Here is a 27038-nt window from a genome sequence, read left to right on the forward strand (position 1 = left end):
TTCCAGACCATATTGCATCATGCTTAGTGTATAAAGGTGGGGGAAGAAGGAGGATATGTTTACAAAGCTGGCATTTGTCCTCCCAAGCCACTGCTATGCATGGGGGAGGCCTGCTTTCCTAGGGATGGCTGAACAACTGTCTGCCCGTGGAAAGTGGTGAATGAATTCCTTATTTTGCTTTGCTTGCATGCACAGCTTCATCTTTGGCTATTAGACTGCTTTTTATCTCCAGACATGAGTTTTCCCACTTTCACACTTCTGATTGTCTTCCACGTCCCACTGGGGAAGACTGAGCGAGGGGCTGGCTGATGTTGAACCATGACAGGTGCCTAAATTGAATGGAACAAAATAATTTAGGAGCACTAAAGTGGAACTGAAATTTCAGAATATTCCTCTTGTCTTTCTCTCTTAATCACTGGGGCTTAGATGGGCAACAGTATATATAATATCAAAGGCAAGGAAATTTACAGAAAACAAATAATTAGAAGGGAAAACCACTTGATTTTTATTACCTCAATTTTTATAATAAAGGAGTCCAAGAGAATTTCCGAAGGTAATTTATAATACTATTTTATTCTAAAAAATGGTTTACTTAATTTGTCTAACAGATGCCTTTGACAGACATCAATGTAGACTTTGTCCGTACAGATTATCTCCAGCTATACAGAAATACAACTTGTTCCAGAGAGGTGTGAAGAAAGAAACACTCTCCTCTGAATTTCCTCCCTATAAGGAAAATTTTTTTTCTAGTCTGTTTCTAGTTCAGCTAACATTTTGTTTGAAGGCCATTTCTTATTTTGTCAGGTCTTGACGGCCTATATTTCCTTTAAATTTTTAAAGAAGAATCTAGCCGAAAGCAGTTAATAATTAATATGTTTAACTTTCTTTCCTTTGGAGATAGATTTCCATGGCTGACTTAAACAGTGTCACACTTCTGGCTCTTGAAACACCCAAGCTACTGTGAAAAACAAAAGATAACAAGATAACAAGAGCATTCAGATCTCAGGGTATAGCCAGGTATTTACTTAGGGTCTTTCAGCTGCTGAGTCCTATGGAACAATATCTGTACCCTAATTACAAAAACTGCTCGTGAGTTTTTAGAATATATGGATGATTAAAAGGATTGATGGAAGATAATTTTTTTGGCACAAAATCTGTTATAAAAAGGGTTATTTTATTTTATGAAGAAAAAAATCCTCAAGATACACATTAATCACTTTTTAATTCCTTAGTGAAAAGGAGAAGCTGACACAAAAGCAAGAGTCCTACTGTAACAATTTCTGGCTTTTTACCCCACAGAAAGGTAGGACCTCATTAGTTTTATTGTTTAAAATAAAATCAGTACAAAGTAGCTTACTTCTGCCTTTGTTGCCAGATAACATGTGGGAAGGCATATTCCTGAAAGGAGTAAGAACTTTCATTACCCATGAGCAGGTTATATAAGAGAAATAAGCCTGTACCAGACATCATGATTTTTCTCTACAGTCTTTGAGAAGTTTAACTTTTATCTTTAATTAGTGACACATCACCAATACTGGCTCAAACTAGAACCTAAATATTCACTTGAGAAGTTAGGGAGTATTGCACTGCCCACACATTCTGTGGATGAAGTCTACATAAAGGAAAAAGAGATCTCTTTATGCAATGAAAGATTTACAAGTTGACACCAGTGAACAAAAGGCAGTCACTGAAAGATTTTATCAGCCATCCTGGCAAGACACTTGGTGTTTTACCAAGACTGTCCTTGCCACTAAGTAAAAGTCACTGTTTCAGATTTTAATGGCACATTAGGCAGCCATTAGGGCTACTATATTATGTAGGTTTATGTGTCCCGCATAAGTAAGCAAAAATACCCCACTGCAATTCTCATGCATTGGACAGTGTCTACACCAGCGTGGTGGGATAGAAATATGACCGGAGTCTGTGTACAAGTGAGTTTCCTCAGGGCACCTTGTGGCATTTTGCCGGCTCTCTGCCAGACTCAGCAGGGCAGCTCCAATGCATCCCAAGCATTGCATGCATTCCCTGGAGGTTAGGGAAGAGTGTGGTACAGTGAGCCAGAAAACCAAACTATTGTTGGAAGATAATAGAGCCCGGAATAATAGTAACAGCGTCCTAGAGAAATCCATGCCTCTGTTTTTAAGGAAAAGTGCATTTAGCTGGTTTGTGTTTTTCCTTTATGTGCTGTGAACATAACTTTTACAATAAGCTGCTTATACTTGAGCATTATACATAGATTGCCTTGCAATAATATGACAAGATTGTCGCTTCTACAATTAGATTTTAAAGATGTCTTCTCTCATAAATTGAATCTGAGTTCACAAGAGGAAAAAATGAAAGATGAGTACTGAGCCAATAACTCAAAATGATTTTACTTCTGCAACTGTGAACATTTCTGTTTTATTCCAGCTAGAAATAACATTTTCCTGTCTGTTCTGAAAAGCATTATAATGTGGTTTCCAAATTCTTTTCAGTGAAAGACATAGGTACTACTTATTACTATGTACTACTTACAAAGTAGTAAGTAAAAGGCGCATAAAGCTCTCTGATGATCATCTCAAGAGTTCTTTGCAGTTATACTTGCTATTCCCTCTGCACACTTACTTTGCTCTATATGCCTTTTAAAAAGTTATAGGACTTAATGCTCAAATTATTGTGGATTATTTTATGTGAAGTTGGCTGCAAAGAAGCCTCTACTCTTTATTTTCCTCACTGAACACAGAACTCAAAGCCCAGCATTTCATCACCACTACTAGATAAACAAAAAGTATTGGAGAGCCCATTGCACAAAGGTAAGAAAAAGAGTAAATTGTAAGTAGGCTTCACTGAATTATAGTAGAATTCCAAAATGAAAAGTTGTAGTGTATAACAACCCAAGATACAGAGCTTCCTTCCACCAAAACCAGCCATATTATTTATACTGGTGATTGGCAGCAAATGGCAGTGAGGAATACAATTTACTTCTTTAGATAGCTGTGTAATCTCTTAGGACTAAAGGCTGATTATGCTAACTGGGATCCTAAATAAGTTTGCTTGGGCTTTTTTTTTTTTTTTTTTTTTTAGCAGGTGGGTGGGGGTTTTTTTAAGCTTCATGGAAAATTGTTTGCAATATTTCAGTTATGAGTGGAGGAGAAATTATTTGACTAGTTCATATTCTATATTTGACACTATTCTTATCAAAAGAACCTACTTCTATAAATATGTAGGAAAAAAAATCCACTCATATCCTAACAAGCAGTTTACATTTTGAACAGATTTAGATGCAGGATGAGAATGGTACATTTTATACAACTTTTAGAAGGTCTCTCACCATTCCATTTAGAAGGGGAATTAATTTTTCCCCTCTAGTCTTTTTATGAAGTCATGGAGTTTCTGTGGAGTACCATGTCCCACATTTTCTGCAAACACAGGTCTCTATACTTTTATGGCAACAGCGTACACTGAAGAAATTCTACTACAAATAACATTAAAAAATCGCTAATGCTCTGCTATAAACAAAACCTGATGCATTCATTTTTAAAGCATGAAGACTAATAATGCAGGAGAGTTTTTCTGCAGGGGAAAATAGTCTTTAAAGCTAAATAACTTACTGTGTTAGAAACAAAAATATTACTTCAAGCAGTTCAGTATCCACCTATCTGCAATAATTTCATCTGCTGGAGCTAGAAGTAAATGTACTTCCACATTTTTTATTTAGAGGAAAAACTATTAACTTTGGTCTCTGATGGCACTGAAATCTTTCCACAGCTGAAATTATTTAGCACATTCATCCATCCATAATGAATCCTTATGCATACCATCTGATTTTCTTGACTCCTCTAAACCTCTTTCTGCTTCTCTGTTTTACTCAGTTCCTAACTTATAGGCCTAAGGTTGTCCTACTCTTCTTTCTGTGGAAACATATTGAAATTAGACATCAGGAGACATTCAGTGGTATTTTCACGGTTTGCAACAGGCACGATACATTGGGGATTATGCTGGATTTACCAAGGATAAACACAGGCTTGTGTTATAATTTCCTAATGAAGATTATCAGTGATATTTTGAAGAGTTAATACAACAATTTTATATTGTTTGTATTCCTGTAAGAATACCCTAATCTCTGGGAAGTTTTCTTACTTTGCTCCTCCACTCTGGTACCACAGATATCTACAAGAAGCCCCTTCTGATCTGGAGGGAGCAAGATGGAATCCCTGCAGAAGGAAACACTGCAATTTCTGAGTCAGTAAATAAGCACCTTTGCCTACAATTTTTTAGAATATAAAAAATTTGCTGTAATTTCCTGATTGTGTTAGAATTCAGTATTTATTGAAATTATTATTCTGACATCTTTTATTTATGAACAGAAGATGATATTGGATTTGGGGATCTTCTACCTTTTTTTTGGATATTATAGTATGGTTCTGATGCTAAATATAGTTTGTCAGATGCCTTCAGTTTTCAATGCATAATTAAATGTGAACCTATTGTTATCCCTATTTACTAACCGCTCTGATGTAGTGGTATTTTCTCTCTGAACACTGAAATTAGGAAGTATTATTGTCAATGCTGCAACAGTGTTATATACCCTCACTGAATTTCCATGACTAACGCTGTGAGAGACAATCTGACTGCCTAGCTGAGAAATGGCCACGGAGCAGTGAAACTGAATATTCACCAGGGGCACTATTCTTCACTGAATGACAAACAATGAATGGGTCAAATACTAAGTCGCTACTTTTTGCTTTGCAAATGCTTCTGAACAAGTTATGGCTACACCTATTAAACAGTATTTCATTACTAAATTAGAATTAAAATTGTGATATTCCTAAGCCATCTCCTCAGTAACAAGTTGAAATTGCCTTTAGGCAGAGACTTTTAATCAGAATTACTGAAAATCAAACAAATAAATGCTTTGGACTGTGCTTCATCTGACCAGTTCTCTGTTCACTTGTTTGTTAAAATCAGACCTCTAAGCATCTAGGTTTTCATACTTATTTTTAGAGAAGACATTCCACGAGGTATTGCTACACTGACTGACAATCAATGCGGATTGATAATCCACATTACTCCCTAAAACCTGCCTCCAGAATGTTGTCATTTTGTCTTTTGCTAAAGACAATAATTGTTTAATTATTGATGTTTAAATGCGTGAATTCTGAATTTTCTAAATAATTATCTCTACATGAACTGTGTGTGTTAGCTACAGATCAAAATAGATTGACAAATGAGAACACAGACTAATGAAAAACTAAGGAAGGATACAGAAAAGATGCTATCTTCACTCCAGTGTACATAGCTTGAGAAAAGTGCAATAAAAAGTCTTCATGTGTAGAATCCTTTCATTTCATCAGAGAACTCTATTTCTTCAAAGAAAAAAACACCCTAGTGATCTAATAAAACTCATTGCTTTTTTTCCTGTACAGAGCTTAATTCTTTAGACCATTTAGGCTACAGCATCTCTAGCACATGGAAATTTGAACCAAAATAATTTTCTGAGCAATTGCAAACACATCATGTTACTCTTTCTTTATAAATATGTTTCAGTTTAACCAAAAATGCATGTAAGATGAAGGGTTTTGAATCACCTGTGGTTTGAATTCTACTCAGAATTTTATTCTGGCCAGGAACTGAAGAAAGTAATTGAAAGGTATCTATTCTGATCTGCCATGCTGTTAGGCTAGTATAGGTGCTGTTAAAGTGGATTACACACAAAGCTGAATTTAGTGTTGCACATGATAAAGCAAATAGCTACAAGTACAAATAGCTGTTTCAGGAGATTTATTTCAAGAAAGTGCTAGTAACAATGAATACCTCACTGATGTCAAATGTTTCAAGAGGGCAAGACCACCTAACAACCTAACATGTCAGAATTCTATTATAGAAAGGCTCACCCAAGATATTTAGAGAACAAATTCTAAAATTAAATGTTGTATCTAAAGCAGATTGAAGAAGGACGCAGGAAAAAAAATACAGTGACATTTGAAAACATGGATATTTTTGTCATCGCATGACTTCATTAGGTAATTTTAGCTGCTATTTGTCTTATCATTTGGATTACTTACACAATACAAACAAACACCAAGGAACTTATGCAAATTATTATTTTTCTTATCTAATAAAATCTTTTTAGTATTCTAAGGGTAAATCTTTACCAAGTATCAGCGTAGCTTTCATAGGGGACCTTTTCTGCTACTGTCATTCTTTGGGCTTTAAAGGAATCCCTTCCCTCTGGTCCTGCTTCTCAAATTCCTAGTGAACAGCATCTTATGACCAACCGTGACCAAAAGAGATTTACTCAATTTTCACAACACCTTTACTCATGTGCTAGCATTTCTCTCTCTTTCTTTCTTCCCCACCATCAGTTCTTTCAGATACAATTGCAGACCCATGCCTTTACATGTAAGATAAGGTAGGTAAGGAAGAAAGCAGATGATGCAAATGTTAAAAATCTTCATCTATGGTTTTCTTTTTTTCAGGAATGGAGTGCATGGATTTCATTAGCATCTTTAGGAACTGACAGAAGCAGGAGTAGTAGACAGGAGTTGTAAGAGGGCAGAAAAAAGCAACAAATTTTATGGGGATATTGAAATACTGGCTTAATGTATCAAGGTACAGACTCAGGGAGGTCACAGCTGAACTTCCACTCCAGTTGTCAATGTCCATCCCTCTGTTCTGCAAGCCTCATCATACTCATGTTCTTGAAATTTCTCCTTACAGAGACTGGATCCCTGCTAGCTACACTCAAAATCCTGCATTACTTTCTGTTCTTCATCGACGACAAAAGCAAGATGAAGTAAACTGTTACCTTCTAACCACAGTGCTTTAATAGTTACCCACTCTTGCAAGGCACTCCAGAGCACACTTGCAGCCCTCAAAAGCAGAATGTCCTGCATATTGCTTCTGCCATCAGCTGCATTACACGCAAACCATTTATCATCACTGTGGATCTTTGATCCTTCCCAGGATCAAACTTCCCGGTGGGACACTGCTCTGTACAAAAGCCTTAGGTAATCAACACTTATACTGTGACAGCTCATGCTGCACAAACACTAGTATTATTTCATGCTGAAACAGATGTTTTAAGAATGCACCTAGCATCTTCAGGGAGGGCTGTTCTCCAGCTTAACATTATTTTAAAAATACACCAAGAAATCCTAAAATATAAATCTGCATAGCAAAAAAAATGTATTATTAAGCATACTAAAGCTTATGGTACATTAGCAACATAAACTGTTTCATAACAGACAAAAAATGGCAGAAAGGGAAGCCTAGACATCTATTAAATAACTACCTATTTTGTGAAGCATGACACTTTTATAGAAACCCCTGGCCCTTTATACCTTGAAAACCTTTCTCTTTTTTTTTTTTTTTGTAGTATGCATTATAAACCAATCACAGAATTTGAATTAAAAAATCAACCTCAGTCTCCTCTTAACCTATTTTTTTTCCGGTATTGCATTAATTAATGCACAATTGTCTGCAAAAAAATTAAAAGTGGAAATATTTTTTACTTTTACTGGTGTACTGTCAGACTAAACTAAAACAATCAAAAATTAGAACAATTAAAATATAAATATAAAAACAATTAAAAAACTGGAAATTAAATCATATAATGATTTTTGAAAGAATATAGGTTTTGCTATTTCTTTTTCAAAGAAAATAAAAGAAAACATATATTTTTCCTGTTCTGAAGAATAAATTACTATTTCAGTCCTGTGGTTTGGGAATTCTGTTTCTGCTACAATCAAGCTGTCCTGTCACCCCATGCAGAACCTCATTCCCTAAGAAGGATTTAGGTCTAATAAGAGGTCTTACTGATCTGTTTCATGACTTGCTTATTTGGCAATTTCTTGAACACTGTAGGAGGATTACATTAGCTTTGCATGTCATAGGGAAAGGATATACAGAAATGCCCATGAATACTGAATTTCAGGGTACTGTTGAATTTTTAACATTTCAAAGATCACTCTCTGAATAACTGGTTGAATGATTTGGAAATGGACAGTGAAGACAGCATGAGAGGGCCGTAAAAATAGAATTATGATAATATTTAAAACAATAAAAAACATTTTGTTATTGCTTATTGTTAAAACAAACAAAAAAGAAACAAACCCACACTCAACATTTCCTGCCTGAGGGACAGTGACTTGGCTACAGCATTCATGTCTTGACAAGAAAAATTACTTTTATCTGCATACATTTCTCTTCAGCATTTAAGGGGAATGTTAATTAAATTAATTAAATTTAAATCATAGTGCTCTGAATGCTGAAGTATGCTGAGGTGCAGATAAAAACTCCCTCTCCACACACCGTTGTGCACAAGCAGGGCAAGGCAGGTAGTAATCCCACTGGATTGCTCAGTGGGAGGATCAGCAGTGTTCAGTCACTGAACCTGGTGTCAGTACGGTTTGAATAGCAAAGGCCTGAGTCCCTGACCATGCTGGACTGGTTTTCCAGACAGAGCAATCCACAGAGCAGTGAAATAGATTAACAATTAACACTACATCTATGTAGTATCATGACATAAGGTGTTTATACAAATGAGCTTTTTTCCCATTTCTTGAGATGTTTTAGCATGCTGTTGAAATACTCTTGCAAAAATTATCTAACAATATGTCCAGCTGTTCTGCCAACACGGTATCTGTGTTCATTATTACTAAAAAAAAAAAAAAAACAAACAAAAAAAAAAAAAAAAAAAAAACAAAAAAACAAAAAAAAAAACCCACTGAGGCCAGGTAATTCAAGTCTGAAGTATTGTCTACTTGTTCAATACCAACAATAAATTATGCAAATTTAAGCAACAGTAGATCCCCAAAGCATTTTTAATTAGAACACTTCTTGCTCTACGTAATACACCCATTTTTTTCCATACACAACTCTAGAATAAACAGTGATTTTGTTTATATTTCCTCTAACTTTCCAGGCAGGTGAAATCCTATGATATTTTGAAATTCTCCATCATCTAAGGACCATTTAACCCTTTTAAATGCAGTACCAGAGCGACCAAGACTACAGTTACAGTTTTATATCATGAAGTAGCACTGCAAATTCCTGAGCATAGAAGTCCATTTATCCAATTTCTTGCGAATGCTCTTTCAAAAACTTTTGACAGGAGGCTAAAATAACAGCCAAACATGAAAACACTCATGGCCCTTTTCCTCCTGGAGCAGCTACAGAAGCTTCACCAGGAGCACATAGCAGGAGCTGTTAGTGGCTGGGGGTAGTGTGTAATATAATTTGATGTAGCAACATTCAGAACAGAGACTAGCAATATTGCCACCCTAGCAGAACTGTCTGCACTAAGCTCTCCAACTGTTTTTCAGACTGTAGTGCTCCAGGATTAGGTGACAGTACAGTAAGTGTACTGTCACACATGGCCCTCTAACCAGAGTATATCCATCCACCCTAAAGGAATTTCCTTTGGAAGATTCTGAGATGAGTTCCTTGTCAAAAAGAATCCAGGTGAGCTCATGGTTATACAAAAATGTGCCTAAATGACTGGTCATTTTTTCACCTCAATGTTGCCATCCTCATTAGAGGTTGTTACTTCTCACAAAAGCTTTTGTTTTCAAAACTGCAGTGAGATAAGCTTCTGGTACTTTTTCCTGAACTGACATTTCACCAGAACATGCATTCACAGGCCTGTTCTTTAACTCTGCCATTCAGCGTTCATGTTCTGTTTCCTGGAATCTCTAGAATGTTTTTCAAAGGATAGTGAGAGCCAAGCTGAAAATTTTAGAGAGAAAAGGCCAATCCTATAGCCAAGGTGAGATTCAGCTCTGTTCAAAGCTTGAACAGAACTTAAAAAAAAAGGAGAGCAACTTTCTTATGCAGACAGACAGTGATGGGATAAGCAGAATATTTTAAATTAAAAGAAAGATTTATATCAGATTTTGGAAAGAAATTTGCTGTGTGGGTAGTATGGCACCAGCACAGATTGCACAGAGAAGCTCCATCCCTGGAAGTGTTCAAGGCCAGGTTGGATGGGGCTCTGAGCAACCTGGTCCAGTGGGTTGCATTCCTGCTCATGATGAGGGGATTCAAAAGATATGATCTCTGAGGTCCCTTCCAACTCAAACCCTTCTATGTTTCTATGATTTACATCAAAATTATTCAGACTGTGTACCTAGGTAGCAAAAGACAAGAAAATTATTTGGAAAAAAAAAAAAAAACCAGGAAAGGGCATAAACACCTCAATGTTTCTGGGACACTGAAGACTACTAATGACTGTCACAGTCATTACTTATACTTATCACAAAATCAAAAGACATATTTGGGAAAGCTACCAAGCTTCCTTTCTCATAAACAAATTACAATCAATATGGCTCATTTAGGAGTGGAAGGTTTACGTCCGGTTAGAAATGTGATATGGAATGAGTAGGAGGCTCAGCTGGAATCATTAGAAGCAGTGAATCAGCCCTGGCTCTCTACAACTTACTTGTTTTTCTCCCCTGCTTGACTCAGCCTAGTCTAGTTGGCCACTGGAAAATCTGTAGGATAAGATTTTCACAAAAACAGTAATATCGGCTACAAGTTGCAGCTGGTTAAAGTTGATTATTCAATCATCTCAGTTCCTCCGTCTATATGTAGACAGTTTTTATAGCTGTCTGGGAGCTTTTGATTCTTTCTAGACTAATTACACTTACTATACTTAAAACATGTTTCACTGCCAGCATTTTTTTTTTTGGTTGTAAAAATCAGCCCAATAACAAGAAGTAATTTAATAATACAGAAGACATAGAGTTTGATATTGTCCTGCCAAGTACATTAAGGAAGATGCAGAAGTACATAACGAAGTACATAACAAAGATGCAGAAAGATCCTTAATACTGGGTTACATACAGTGACAGAGATAAATAACATTTCAGAACGTTGGAAAATCAAATGTGAACCTTTACAATCATAAGTTTTACAATCACAGCAATGTTATTGTTGAATAAATACATATTTCCCTAACCCAGATAGAGAAATAATTTGAAAAGGTTTGAAAATAATGAGAAAATGGCTCTCTGCAGTCAATAAGAAAAGAGGTGTGTTTTCTAGCACAAAGGAAAAATAAGCGTTTGGAGAATTACCCCACATGTGCACTAGATGCTTTTTAACTATGTAACAGTAGCCTGGTTGTGTAAACTCTTGCTTTATAGAGTATTGATCACACATGTGCAACTTTTTAAATTCTGCAACTCTCTGTATCTACCTATCATATTGTAATAAAATGTTTTCAGGAGTCAATTTTTCTGAGTATAAAGATCATTAGAAACAAAAAACACCTGAGCCTCAAGTCTTTCAGAGACCATGTTAAAATATATTACGTCTTCCCTAATGACACATCCTGGAGTCTTGAGGCTATTGGCTGATGCCAAGACATCCCTCAAAATACAAGAGCAATTGCTAACAACATTGAGATTGTCAGCTTGCTGTATATAAATGCCTTATGGTCATTTTATTCTAAACACTAGCTTAAACTTTTTTTTTTTTAATCCCTTAAAACTTTATTATCTGAGATGGCATTTTAACAAACTTTTTTTTTTTTTTTTTTTTTTAAATCCCTTTTGACATAGTTTGCTTAAAGTTTTTTGGTTTTTTTTTTTTCCAATTTTCAAACCCCATCTATCAGGATCACCTCCCACCATAATTTTTTTCAGAACAGCAGTCTGAGGTGATGGTTGATTTCAGCACAAGCCTCCTTGCACAGTCCATCATTCGCTTCCTGCACCAGAGAGATTGAAGAAATGATGATGATGATGATGATGATGATGATGATGATGAAGATGCCTATAACCATACTGTGTTCCTTCTACACTGTGCAGAGGCAAACAGCCTGTGCTTCGAAGCATGTCAAGGGACCTGCTTGGTGAAATGCTATGATTTTTATTTTTTTCCCCAAAGGCCCCTCTCACTGCATGTTTTATCCCAGAATTTGAGCCAGAATTAGCCTTTCATGGGACATTCAGCTTTGTCTTGATAAATCTTTTACTTCCCTCTTAGACATAAGTACTTTGATAGACTCTGTTTCCATTTTTTTTAACTTCAGTTACATTCAAAAGCTTATTGCTTATATTTTTATACCAATATGCTTTTCAGGGAAAATTCCTCAAGTATTCATATGGTTGTTTCACTTATTCTTCTTAGTTTGAACTGGATACCCATGTAGTGCCAATAGCATCAGAGCGATCACTGCTAATTTATTTTCTGGCAGACTAAAGGGTTCTGTCCAGTGTCATGGCATTCTGGGAAGACTTCAAATTAGATGTCTTTCACTGAACATCTTTCCATTTCATTTTGGTCTTTGCAGCTTGTATTATTCAGACCTCTGAAAACCATGCAGACAGATTTCTAAATCTAACAGGTAGACCAGTAAGCAGGATGAACATAGAACTATGCTAAATAGGTGCTGAAGTAGCCTCAGTGCTCAACATAAACCATTTTCCCATTCCACAGTACAGAGACTGTGTGGCTCTCACACAGAATTCTTCTCTGTACTTCCCTACTCTATGCCTGCACTTCTTCCCCATACTTTCTCTGGAATAGTAGAGGAAAGGATACTTCCTAAATTCACCTTGAAAATAAAATAATGAAAAATTAGAACTTGAAAACCAGGAATTAAGTAAGGGTAATAAGTAATAAGTAGCCCTCACACCACTAAGTTCTTCCACTTCTCATATAACTTAGAGAGTTTTCCATCTTTTAAAAATAATTATGCATACTGTTTCTATGGCAACTGACCCAGATTCCTAATTAGTTTCCCTTGGTACTAGTACTACTACTACTACATGGAAGAATAGTAATTTCCTGTGTGTAGTTTTCCCATGTCTGTGCTCTAATTCAAAGCCTGACCTGTCTGTCCTGGATTATATAGAGTATGCAAAGAGCCTCCAGCTTTGGAGAGTTTTTTCTGCCAAACGCTTTCCCCCTCTCTGGTCTGGAAAGAGATTGGCAGCTGAGAGATGCTGCAGCAGCATGGAAAGCAGCTAGATGACAGCCATAAGCTGATGTTATTCGGGTTCAACAGGAAAATTAATTCTAGTCATACGATCAAATATTTATGGATCCTAAGGGAAAATCAATATTTCCAGGAGACAGAGTTTCTCTGTTTCTGCATGATTACTGCCTTCAAGGTCTTGTGTATTACCAGGAAGCTACAGTATCACTGTTTTATTTTGGTCTTTTATCTCACAAAACATTCAGCAACTTTAAGAGGTTGCGCTCCAATGTAACACAAATCCACACACTGTTCTTTATAAAGCTTCGGATAAGCTTGTTTAATCTCCCCTTATTCAATGATAACATTAACATTTCAGTATGTATGCTTAGCTAGGAAAGACTATTTTGTTGCTGGCTTGTGGTGTTGTTTTTGTTAGGGTATTTTTCTGAAAATGGCATAAAACATAAGTAAGACTTTTCACTTAGTAATAAAATCAAATTAATTAGGAGAAATTTTATGAGGTTTTAAAATGTGAAAACTCAGTAATTATCAAGTGAACACTACCAGACTGTGAATTACCAAAGTAGGAGTGGTCTCACTAGAAATTTTATAGGAACATGGTTAGCCTAGACGCTGTATCTTTTCACCTGCTTCTGCCTTCTGCGATGGTAGGCTGAACTCTTTTCCTTTGAGAGACCCATAATCATCGATTTCTTATATTCTCTCAAGTGTTTGATACAACACCACCACTAAAGTGGTGATGCAAAAAATGAATCCTGAGTAGCTCTCCAAAAAAACTCAAGATATTTCTCTCATGATTTACTGTTGACTTTTTCCCAAATGTTTGTTTTTGCATCTGATACATCTATGAACACATATTTTTCCTTTAGGGGTTTCATGGTGAATGAAGGTGAATTTTTATGGGTGCTTCACAGTTAGCAAGTTCTACTTTCCTAATTCAGTCATCAACCTTGCATCAATTTATATTCACTCCTAAATCATGAATTGTTTCAGAGATTATAACATGTTAAATTTGACTGGCATAAAAATCAAGGCACTAAATGAAAATTTAGATATAAAGTCCTTTAAACTTATTCACTTTTTCATACTTCAAAATGGTCATAAGCAGTGCTGCTACTTAAAACCAATCTATGCTGTTTGCAAGGCTTACACTATATTTTCCCCAGGACCCTCTAGAAACACTTTGACATATGTTTATGTTGCTCTTCATAGTGCAACTTGTATTCTGCATTTCAGGGTGCTTCATAACATGTGCCATTCTCCTATCACTGTGTCTTGGTTTTGGCCAAAGACAGGGTTATTCTCTTGCAAAAGCCATGAGGGGGCAGAGCCTGGAGCAAGTGAGGGAGATTAAGCAGTCGCTTAATTACACTTTAGTTTTTTCACTTTTTTACAATTTAGTTTTTAATATCAATGCTGATATTGTTCATTTCCTTATCTCATTGGTGTTACCAGTGAATTGGTACCTGTGATCTTTGCCTTTTGTTCCTCCAGCCACCCACAGGAGGTGGGGAAAGAGAAGGGAAAGGGAAGCAGGCAGTGTGGTTTGGAGTCTTGGGGGTGTGGGGAGAGAGAGGGGAGCACTAAACTGGGGGGATACCATTCCTAAAACAAGACAGTCATGGGGCTTTTTGGACACAGCATGAAGAGTTAATGACAACTGTTTATGTTTCTTCAAGGATACTCATATTAAAACTTGTTTGCAAATAAAAAGATGATGTTTATTAAAAACAACCTAAAAAAATTCCAGGAACTTTTTTCTCTTATTTGGCCTCTCACAATCACAATTTTTTCTAAGCCTCATCCGCTTTACAAGATGTTTGAGACCTTCCTTCCATCATCACACAACTTCAGTAAGAACTCGGAAAACTCTGAAAAATTGTGGTTTTGTCAATCTTTAAGAAAGCAGGACTAATCACATGACATATCAGTGCCACAGAAAACCGGAATTTTTCAATTACCTGCAATTTTTCAATTACACCTACTGTGTATCTGTAATTCCTTGATAAATAAGGAAACTTGAAATGCTATTCAAATTTCATTGCAATTTACCATGAAATTAAATAATTTATTTAACAGTAGCAAGGATAATTTGAAGAGTTTTCTTCTGCTTAAAACATTTTATGCTCTGCAAATTTGAAATTATTCTCGCTACCATATGAATCAAAAAGGAATTTCCTTCTAATTGTTGCCAATGCTTTCCCCCTGCAGAAGACCATCCAGTGCAAGCTAACTCTGCTGTAATTTATCTATCAATTAATTTGTCTGGCTTGGGTCATACTGGATGATTTGATCTTTTCTATCACTACTCTAAATTAAGCAAGTCTCAGTGCTCCCAACAACTTTGGTGATATTTGCATGCACTATTTCAAAAGCATGACACCAGCTTCATTACACTCAAGAAATAATTACAGACACCATTAATGCCCTCAGTTGTTCAATTATCTTTATGCAAGTATAAATTAATAAATTAACCCAGCACCATCATAAAGAAACCTTAACCTTAAAAGCTATCTTGTTTTTGCAACAGTACTATGAATAATAGAGTATTATTAGGTGAAGGAGAAGTTATTTATCCTATACACAGTCTAAACCAACTCCAAATGGACTTTCATGTAGGATGCTCCATGTAATTAGGATTTGATTCATCATCCTAAAAATATTAGTGCATCTTAATTGGAAATAATTAATTATTTTTGTACAACTATCTTTACATCTTAGCTGGGATCTTATAAAATGAAACAATTCCTTCTGATGGTGGTTGTATCCAAGCATTTTGAAAACGGTTGAATCTGACTCATGTCAATACAGCAACAGATCAATGTGTTTTCTGTAAAATAGGTAATTCATACTCATTTAACATGTCCACTCAACCTGTATGCTTCAGCTACGTCCCCAAGGTTTGCTATGAGTTCAAAATGATACAGTTTGTAATTACTGAAAGCTTCCATCTGACTTCACGTCTACTAGAAGTGCATCCTTTTACACAGTGCCCTGGTTCACCTGCAAACTAGTGATGTGCTTAGTCTGAGCTGTTAGAACCAAACTCTTTCACACATTCCTAGCACTCGAGGGTTTGGTTTTGACACTTGAGAAAGTCATTTGCCGCCTTTGCACCGTAGTCTTTTCTACTTCAGCTTGAGAAAAATATTACCTTCTGTCTGTGTAAAAGCTGCAAAAAATAAGTACTTGAACAGGAGGCTTCAGGAAATAGTGTTAATTAAAGCAGTATGTTAAAAAAATTAGTGGCACAATATCAACGCCTACTAAAAGAGAAAACAAGAGTTTGTGAACACCATTTCCCCTTTTTTTTCTGGAGCTCATTTACAGCCTCAATATCAGCTGCAACCTCACATGCAGCTCACAAGCACTGAGAGCTGCAGCTGTGTATTCAGCGTACTTGAAAATAAGGCTGCCAGCACCTTCCTGGTGCTCCGTTTATTTACTCTCGAATCTGGGCCTACTGCTACTGCTCTATTTACTTTGAACAAGTGCATTTTAAAGACAAATCTCTAGAAAATCATTAAAAATGTATTTCTTGGATGAGTTTAATAATTGAGCTTAAAAGCAATTTTGACATGAAATTCTTGGAAAGGTCTCTCAAAATCCTAACTAGTGCATGCTTAACTGCTTTTTTCCTGTTTGAGGGTCTTATTTTAGGCTGAAATACATCCAAGGGTTTTTTTAACTATGTAATTTTTCATGAGTTATATTATTCACAAATATTACATAGTTAAAAAAAAAAGTTTGGGGCAAAACAACAACTATTATTATATTTTTTGGTATATTATCTGATTATTAGTTTTTTGTCAAGACCAAAAGTAAACTACACTTTTCATATGCAGAAAATATTTTCTAGTATTTATCTCCACTAGGTGTGAGAGGTGGTAATAGGTGCAGGAGCAGCCAGAATTAAAATTTTGTGGCAGAAAAGTTAAAGGAGAGGGGAGAGATGTACTTTAAAAAGTAAAACCAAAACCTGCTTAGTTCTGAAACATCTGCTGACTAGTAGTTTCTCAGCAGTAAAGACTACTTCCAAAAATCAATGCATTTTATTTCTGTATCATTTGAAAAAAGTCAGATTATTGAAGTGCAACATGTTAAACAAAATTATTTTGCATATTAAGACATTAATTATTTCCACTTTTTTTTTTAAATCCATACCTTTGATATAGAAAGATATTAAGGAAGTTATGTAGTGCATGTCAAAATATTAATTCCAAATCCTGCATTTATCATTTAGCTACTTATTACTCATTATTGTTCTACTTCAAAATCAATGTAAGAGTCACAAGACAAGGGATTTACTCTTCAAAATGTTATAGCTCTCTAATAGGACCACTTCAATCTAATAAACTTGTGTATCAACGCTGAGATTTATTCTAAGAAGCTGAAAGTAGCAGTAACAATCATCACCATAAAAGTATAATTCATTCAGCATGGACACTGTGGAAGATCTTAGGTCTGTACCCCACTAAGTATACCCATTAATATTGTCTTTCAATGTTTACCAAAACTAAAACTTACCAGGATTACCTGGTAAGCAAGGTTACCAGGAGCCAGATTAAAAAAAGAAATTCCACCAAGACTGCAACACAAAGTCCATATCAAGAAAGAATCAACATTTTCCTGAAGCTCCTGCAGGGAAAACAAATATCAAACTTGGTTTAAATTGACTGAAAATATTCAGTCTGCCTAAAAGAGAGTAAAGAGTTCTACGGTTTTAATTCTTATTGAAATGAGTATCTGATTAGATGAGAAGGATTAACATGTCTTAGACTTTAAACTGTAATTTGGATTTGTAAACACAGCTGTCTGATATGTCTGCCGTGAGGTAAAATGAAAATACCAATGCTCAGATATTACCTTCTTTTTTTCAAGCCTTAAAACCAGGAAACTCCACAGACTATCCCAGGAAGACTGCAAATGCAGGATAACTTTGCTGTAATGCTATTACTATTACTACTCAAGAATCAGCAAGAAGTGAGCTATAATGGACAGAAATACAGGAGAAGACTTAAACATAGAGTTTTCACTTGCAAAAAAATATCTTTTAGTGTACGAAATACTTGTCAAGACAATAAAAATACCTATTGTTTACTGCACTATCAATGACACATTAAAATGGAGAACTTGAATCTCAAATTTGAATCTCTATCAGACAGGCCTTTTACAAGGTGCCTCCCCTATAACAGAATCACTCGTCATCACATAATCCTCCATCAAGGCAATTTTCCCTTTCAGTTTCTTGGAGAAGCTGAGCATATATGAGAAAATTAAACATAAAAAAAAGAAAAAGCTACCTAAGGAGTTTCACATTTTATATTAGCAAAGGGCTGACACCCTTGATAATTACTGTCAGAAGGGTCTTGCCTGAAGGACTTCCTTGAATTGAAAAAAAAAAATAAAAATTGAAGAACACTACTACAAGCAACAATAATAAGTGAACTGTCAAATTCATATTTTCAACACCTTTGTTCCCTGTAATTCTTTTCTTTTTTTTAACCTATTTTAATTTTTTGCCACCTCCATTGAGAATGTCTAACCAATTTGTAGGTTTTTCTGGCAAATTTGTGGAGTCCTATTAGAACAGCAATAGGCAAACAATTTCAAGATGTGTCAATGTTTTTTCATGACTTCCTTACTGTTTCCAGTGCAGTATCCACTGAGCACCTCAACTCCCTATCACTTTCTCCCCCTCCTTTGCACCAAAAGGCTCAAGCACCTTCAGACACTGTACTGGAATCCAGGTAGCAGATTTTAAAGCAGGAATCATGGAACGCAACAAATATCTTACCATGGAGCAAAAGAAATATGGAAAGCTTCACAGCATCATGGGGAAGTTTGAAATAACAGACAGCAATAATCAGGAATTGTAGCATTGCTTATGATCCTTAAAAAAGGATAAAGAATTTGGGACTGGAAAGTCTCTTGTGTATCATAAGGCAAACTTCTGCAGCAAAGCAGGTAAGAGTTCCAGACTTCTACCTCCCTCAACTTCTACACCCCTGTCTAAACAGAGACATGCTGTCCCACACTACTTAGCCCAACATTCTTTCTCTCCAGGAGATAGGAAGACTTTAGGAAGTGTTGGCATTTACAGATTTCCCCTAAAGATGTTTCAATCCTCTATCTGCTGTAAAGTTCAACAGTGGAGATAATTCAACATGTTCTCTTCAAATGGTCAATTCCTATGAACTGTGCTTTTAGGGAAAGACATTACCACAGCCACTGTCCATCATGCCTGAAACCCATGAGCTTGGAATTTGGTTTTCACTATTGTATGTGATCCAGTTGCTTCCAGCTCAAGACAAACTGACTTTCTCACACCTTTCAGATCCTGGCAGCCCCCCATCCAGTAGAGGTCCCTTAAGCACAGCATAACATTGCTATGCTCATAACCGGACCAACTTTTTCATATTTAGGGCGGGTCAAACCCATTTGCATCCATGCTCAAAGCCTTAAGGCTCAAAAATCTAAATCTGCTAGCTTCCTTCAGAATGACTTTTAAAGAAAAAAAAAATCTGCCAGTGTTTTACTTCTTATTATCTTTATTTTTTTTTTTTACTTTTCCTTTTTGAAAAACCCACTGATACCGTCTGTTTAAAGTAGTAAATTTCTATACTCAAAATATCACTTATCAGCTCTTCAGAAACTGAAATTTTATACAATTATGAGTGGAATCAAAGAAATCAATACTATTTATTTGCTTGTTAGCAGTGCCTGGCCTAAAAACTTAGAATACGAACGGAGCACTCTGCACTCAGTAGTTTAAAGATATTTTACTTGACAGTAAAAATATAGTCTACATAATGCACATTATTGTCACTATGTACAGCAAAACTTATTTAGTAAAAATGGGGTTCAATGTTATGATTAAACTCTTCAGACAAATCCTCAGTCTTGAAAAACAAGCAAAGTGGCTGTTTCTGAGTCTTGTAAGAAATTGAAGAGGAGGTACTGGTACTTTGCATGCCTAGGGAGAAGCTAGATTATCTCTACCATATTAAACACTTCTGCATCTTGTGTACTGGTCCACTCACAGACATTCACTGCCTACTGCATAAACTTAACAGACTTTAATCTCTTGATCTGCCTCACAATGCTAGACTTCTCTCTCCCCAGAATAACCCTTCAGACATTTTCCCATTCTTTGCTGCTTTGAAAACATGGATGTACCTTCTCCCTAAAAAAAAATCCTGCTCCCTACTCTAAAGCTCCTTTATTGGATTCTTTAAATAAGTCCTTACAGCTCTGTTGAGCCTAACCTAACAGCCTTAATACTCTAGGTTTCCCTTTTTCCTTTTTTCTTAATAATAAATTCTGTTATTTTCACTTCATTATTTCCCTGATTCACTTCATCTTTTCACTCATTTTAACTTCAATATCTTTCACTTCAGGTTTGTGGGGTTTGGGCTGGGGGTGGGGATAAAACAACATGTTGGCACATATTTGAATAGCTAATACTAAGACCTGTGAATGGAGATTTTTAACCAACAACTTAATAAAAAATGCAACAAAGAGCAGGAAAGTAGGAAGGACAGTACTGATACAAATCAGCAAAAAAAGAAATAGGACAAAATCAAAGAAACTGGGGAAGAAATTTAGGGTATGCCAGAAAGAAACAAGGCATAACATCAACGCTCATACTCCCATATATTGTTAATTCTCTTATGAAGAAAATTAATAGAGAAACAAACTGGGGTTTTTTTCGGCATAAAAATCAATGAGATTTAGTGCTGCTTCCTTTAAGACAAAAGGATGAATAACAGCAGCTCTAATGGCACAACTGCAGCTTACAGATCTCTATTTTCTTATTTACTCACAGGTACATGGATGGAAAGGATTACAAAGTGCATCCTAAGTTTACAATAAGGACATTTATCCACGAAATAACTCCTCCTCCTCTTTAATGATATGAAGAGGGAATCTGGCAACATCATGACTTTTTTTATCTCTGTCTGTTCTTTAGAGTACCTTGAACATATTTATTAGCTCCAAATATTATTTTACTTCAGGAAAAAGACAGGTGAACCGTCTAATTGTACCTATCCAAATAACAGACAAGAACATTGTTCTAATTCTTGCCTAGGAAGTTCTCAGCTCCTCTGCACTAACACAGACTTTTTCTACTAAATTTGTAATTATTTCATCTTTTATTTACATTGCAAACAGAATGCAAAAATGAAATGTTCTTATTATCTTGATAATAGGTATACATGTGCAATAGATACAGACACATCATATTCATGTCATTCCCCAGTTTTCCCTGAAGCAATGCATCACTTTGTTAGGACACTACCATGTTACTTAAATTGGTGTTTCATCATTGAAAATGTATCTGTAGAGTGCAGCAGACATTCTGCTGGCACAAAATCTAACACCTGTCTAGTGGAAGTTCATGCTTGGCTATGAAAAAAAAAAATGTCCAGTAATTCACTTGAAAAGAGGAAAAAATTATTTCATAGGTTGGTTGCAAGACAGGGTACTTCTGTCATTCTGCTGAATGTATGTTAAAGGATGTACACACCCACTGAGATCCTGACAGTGTTTCTTGATTTAAGAGAGAAATGTAGAGCAAAGTTCAGAGTTTAACAGGTTTCTGTGATGACCGTAGAAAGGATCCACCTCTGTGTTGTATCAGTTCCCTCCCTCCACTGGAAAACATGTACATCTCATTTATATATATCATTAAATCAGTAAAGTACCATTAAATCAGGACCTTAATATCCATAAATATGTTCTGTGGACAGGGACACTGAACACACTAGACCTACACTGTTTTGGGAATTGAAAAAGAAGCATGATTAAGCACTAGAAATCATGCTGGGGAAATTAGGCTTTATTGATGTGCTCCACCTAAAGACTAGGATGAAATTATTTCTATTATACAAGAGCTCCTGTATGTTGTTAACTATATTTTCTCAATTTCTCCTAGATATATAATAGTGCCCTAGTGCTCTAGCCATAGAAAAAAAGTAATTTTATAATGACCAGCAGAACAATACAAAAAGATTAAATTAATTTATGTGATGTAAAGAGAATGCTTTGGGTTTTTCTTTTCCATTTTTAACTTCACAGCATTTTTATCACTTACTCTATTTCAGTACTTCAGTGTCCTAATGTCCAATAAATGTAAAGAACAAAATGCAATGAGAGGGATCTAGAGTACTGAAAAAGCATGCACATGATGTTTTTTAACCGTAATTTTTAAGCCACTAATATCCTGCTCAGCATCATCTCACAATAAATGCAAGCATCAAATATGTTAATGCAATAAGAAGGAGAAAAAAAGGCAAATTATCATGCACAGTTACGGTTATGAAGAATCTCAAACTACTTTGAGAAACTTCCACTTACCTAGCCCCAGTAACATATAATAACAAATGCCCATTTTTTTTACATGTAAGCCACATGTTAATAAAAATTTTCTGTTTTTTTAACAAAGCCTTTTATAGCAGCTCATGCTGATAAGAAGTGTATCAATAGCAAAGACGTGAAATTCTGTATTTTATAGAATGTCATGAATCCAAAAATGTTCCAAACTGTTTCTGCTTTCCTGATTCCCACCAACTGATTAATCCTGGTATCATATTGTACTTGAAGTAAATTTGACAATAATTTGCTACTAGAAACACTCTAAACCCTAGGTCATCAAAAAATTTCAAACTGAGAAGAGTAAGAATGTATTAAACATACAACCTACACAGAAACAGCATTCAGTCAGCATTTCAGCCACCAGTTGTTTGCATCACTAAGTTTCATTCTAAGATCTCACACTGTGCCAATTTCTTACAGTTGATTCATCTTTGTATCCTAAAAATAAAATCTTAGTGGCAACTGAAATGTAATTAAAACATTTCAGCATCTAGGGAAACATAAAATGGCTGACTAGAATGTAGATGCTTAAAATAAATCCATCTTATTGCAAGGGGTTTGAGGTAGACATCAAGTTCAGCTTCTCAGAAAACTCAGGCAAATCTTCCCAAGCTCAAGTAACCAAAAAGACAGCACATTATCCATGAGGAGACAAACTTAAAAATGCAGAATACTTGGGGACAGGTGGAACATGTTTTGTTTGGTTTGGTTTTTTGTTCTTGTTTTTTTCTTTTTAATATAAATAGTTTCCCATGTCTTCAGAGTAAAAAGTTTCAGTAAACGTTCTTTAAAAAAATTAAAAAGTGAAAGCCATGAGCCAAAACAGATAATGAGTTCATTAAAATAGCCACATCCCTTAAGCATTTATGAAACTTGAGGAAAAGCCTGTTTGGTTTTCAAAAAAAATTCTTTCCTGTAGCTTGTGATTGCTAATGGGATGATTCTGCCATTCTTGTGCATAAATAAATAATGCCAGTATATTACTTTAGCCTCTGAAAAGCCAGGAAAATACAATTATCTGAACAAATGCTGTAGTATATTTAACAAATTCAACAAATGCATGTAACTACATGCAACCTGGGCACATCCACTATAATTTTAGATTTCCCATAAGTTATCTATTGTAGCTTTATTCAGACTTGATATCTTTTTAAGGTTCAGAAAATAGAAATTTAAATAAATTCAGAACCTTCCTGGAAATAAAATCTGGGCTAAAAGAGTAATTAATCAAACATTAAAATGTACACTTAAAACCTTTCAGAAGTTGGGCTATCTCCCAAAATTTGACACCTGCAAATTTGAACAATTTTGGATCTACACTACAGTGAAAATTTGTTCATAAATATTTACAAACAGCTGTGCACAATATATAAATTATTAAAATAAATGTCCTGTGCAGTCCTAATGCTATAGATACTAACAAAAAGGGAATTTCTGAGCTGTTGAAAATATCTTGCATTACAATAGTATCCACTCAAACTGAAATTTTTACACTAACTATATAGTTTCACACAAATGGTGCTGACATCCCTAAAGATTATCCTTTTCTTTAGTTTAGCATTTGCCTCCATCTCATGTTTTAAAAATGCATTTAAGTTGCCTTTCAAAAAAACCTGAGTATTTTTACTGCCTCATAAAATCACATTTTCTATCCATTAAAGCAAAATGTCTGTTGAATAACGGAATAATAATACCTCTGCAGAGGTACTTGCGCCATCTAAAAGTGTAAACATACTTCTGTCATGGTTTGAAGCTGGCACAATGCCAGTGCCCCCATGAAAATACACTTTCCCTAGTGGCTCCTGTGAGACGTGATCAGGAAAAGAGCAAAACAGGCTCCAACTTAGGAATAAAGGAAACAAACTTTATTAACTACAACATCTAGAAAGGAACAGACACACAACTAAGAATGAAAATCTTACAAATACATTCCTCCTCCTCCCCCCATTTCCTCCACAGCATGAAATGACATGGTAGATTTCCCCCCTGTCACCATCTCTCAGATAACCACCTTTCAGTCCATCCCCACCCCTTAGATAATCGACTCTCAATTCCATCAGGGAGAGAGGAGTCCCTCCTTGCACCATAGGCTTCCCCCAGAAACACAGTTGAAACCTCTTGTGTTTCCATGTCACTTGTGGCACTGCCCGGAGAACATCTGCTCTCGTGACGTCTTCCCTCCATTTTCAGTGCTCTCACCACTGCACATGGACCAGGACTGTCTTTAGGATTCTTGCTCATTTCCTCCTGCTTCATCTCTCTCTCCTCATTCTGAATCAGGAGGATCAGCATTTGTGAGGTTTCCATTATTCTAGAAAGGGGTTAAAATCTTCGCCTCTGTCTGCCCAGAACTCCCGCAGTGGCTGAGCACCTTCTTGCACCACATCCCCCACACCAGCCGTGCTGCCAGCATGAGATCACATTCCAAGGCAGCACTATCATTCCAAGTTCTCTCTATCTCTCTCCCGCGGGGCGCGGGGGTAGGAGGGTGGGGGCCCAATGCCTCTCAGGCTCCTCCACCCTTCCATCTTGCAGAGCCTTCACCCCCTCCTCTGCCAAGGCTCCGGCCTACCTCGCGCTGCCGCATGGCTTCCCTCCCCCAGCCAGCCCCGGCCAGGCAGGGCAGCTCTGACCTCCTTCCCTGACTGGGACCAAGAGAGAGTTCTCCTGGGAGTTCTTACTTTTAACCCCTGTGTTCTCAGAGGCAGTCTGTACCTTCAGTGGCCAAACCAGGTGCCAATACTCAAATCCAAGCACTGATTGGTCTGACCACAACCTCCCAAAAAACTCACTTCCTTCTTAACCTACAACAATGTTTTAGTTTACATGTGCTTCACTTTTTCTCTACATCCACCACTCCTCTGCCCTGTGGATTGATGCAAGGACTGATATAACTTGGACACCTGACTACAATTTATCATCCCAGCACTGACTGTGAATGTGGTACTCCTAGCAGAGGTGGTGCTGAGGCTTTCTCTGTGCATGGCAGGGTCTGTCCCAACAGCATCCTGTGCATGGTGTCTTCCCCCAAAACAATTCTCCTGCTCATGAAACAATGCCTGTAAGAACATAAAAAGTAAATGAGCCCTGCCAATGCATAAATATCTCAACTAACGGCACTGGATCCCATCTTGAGAGGGAAAAGTGGGCCATGACAGTAATTTTATGTGCAATAATTGAAATCAACCAGAACTGCACCAGTGCTTTGCTTTTCAGATAGATTCATGCTGCATTTAGAAATGTCAGAAAAGGATATTCAGTTCAATTTCCTGTATGTATATGCATGGCAGCTCTTTCTTAAATGAATCACTGCTTCTGGGAAATGCATACATGATACAAAATGTCTACTTCTGATTTTAAAATTGTCAGCAGACTAGCTTCTGGAAACTTATATTTTACAATGGGCAATGCTCTGGTTGTTCCAAAGATGTGTTTTTATTAGATGTATGTGGCATTGGAGTCCCTGAGTGGGCAAGGATGGGTTGGATTTAAATCTGCACAGGGACTTCACCTATCACATTCCATCCTGGGCTGCAGACATCTCACTGGCCAGGAGCTGGGCTGTGTGAGGATCACACAAATGAGCTGTCTAGATCTGGGAGTCTTTAATTCCCTATATAAGAAGGCTCTCAACAATAAAATACACTGTTTGTCACATGGACCTTTGAGGTGTGTGTGTTGTCCCTGTCTCCAACCAACAACCCCACGGAACACGTGGCCTCTAAACGTAATAGATGTAAACTTGCCCTCTCTCAACCACAACTCCTGGGATACTTGCCTGTTAGAACATAACATCTTACCAAGCCTTTCCTGACACTTATCAAATCATCTCCTAACTTTCATCTCTGAGGAGATGCTGAATTGAGCTTTGTGAGATGCACAGTGTATTCAGGGTCTTTAAAGTCACTTTACATTCTAGCATGGGGGGAAAAATCCTCTACAAGAAACAATAGCTATTTTTGACAAGGTATTTTAGTTCTTGGTTGGGTTGTTACAGGGTTTGTTTGTGTATATCACTCTTACAACATTAGATTTTTTCTCCTCTATTTTTAACTGCACCATAAGTGTATAAAACCTGCACTGCTGTTAAATTAGGGAACCAGAAGCTAAGTCTCAATTGAAACAGACACTTCCCAAACCTCATGAGAGCAGCTACTCAAAACAGTCTGTACAAAGTAAATTTTGAAAGCAATTACCCACAAATCCTGACAGCTGCCAATACTGAAACTAAACTTCGCTACACATCCTTGGAGCATCACACAAACACCACCTTTCCAGTATTGCAACAAAATGCATCTATGTGGAAAGAATCTATAATGTCAGGAATGCATTGAATATATGAAATTCCTAAAAAGTAAGCAGGCAATACTTGCAAAAGAACCACATAAAAACCCAAGCAGCCCTAGGCACCTGTAAGATTCACTGCAGAAATGTAAGATGTACTAAAGTCAAGCCTCACATACAAAAAGAAAATGTCCTTGGGACAGGGTATATGCTCTTTTGACTCTAAGCACAGTCACACAAAGCCCTTCAGTAAGTGCCAGTTGTCATATAGTAACAACGCTGTCTCAGGCTGCCTAACATAGATTCCTGCTCCTAAAAAAAGCATTCAGACAAAGTACACATCTAAGAAAGCCTTTTAATTTTAGAAAGGAAATAGCCTTCTGCAAAAAAGGCAGTCTTGGTGGCCAGCAAATTTAAGTCTCCTACAGTGTTACTTACGCAGATTTTG

This window comes from Onychostruthus taczanowskii, unplaced genomic scaffold, assembly GCF_017590055.1.
Source record: "Onychostruthus taczanowskii isolate IOZ18803 unplaced genomic scaffold, ASM1759005v1 scaffold72, whole genome shotgun sequence".
Lineage (NCBI taxonomy): Eukaryota > Metazoa > Chordata > Aves > Passeriformes > Passeridae > Onychostruthus > Onychostruthus taczanowskii.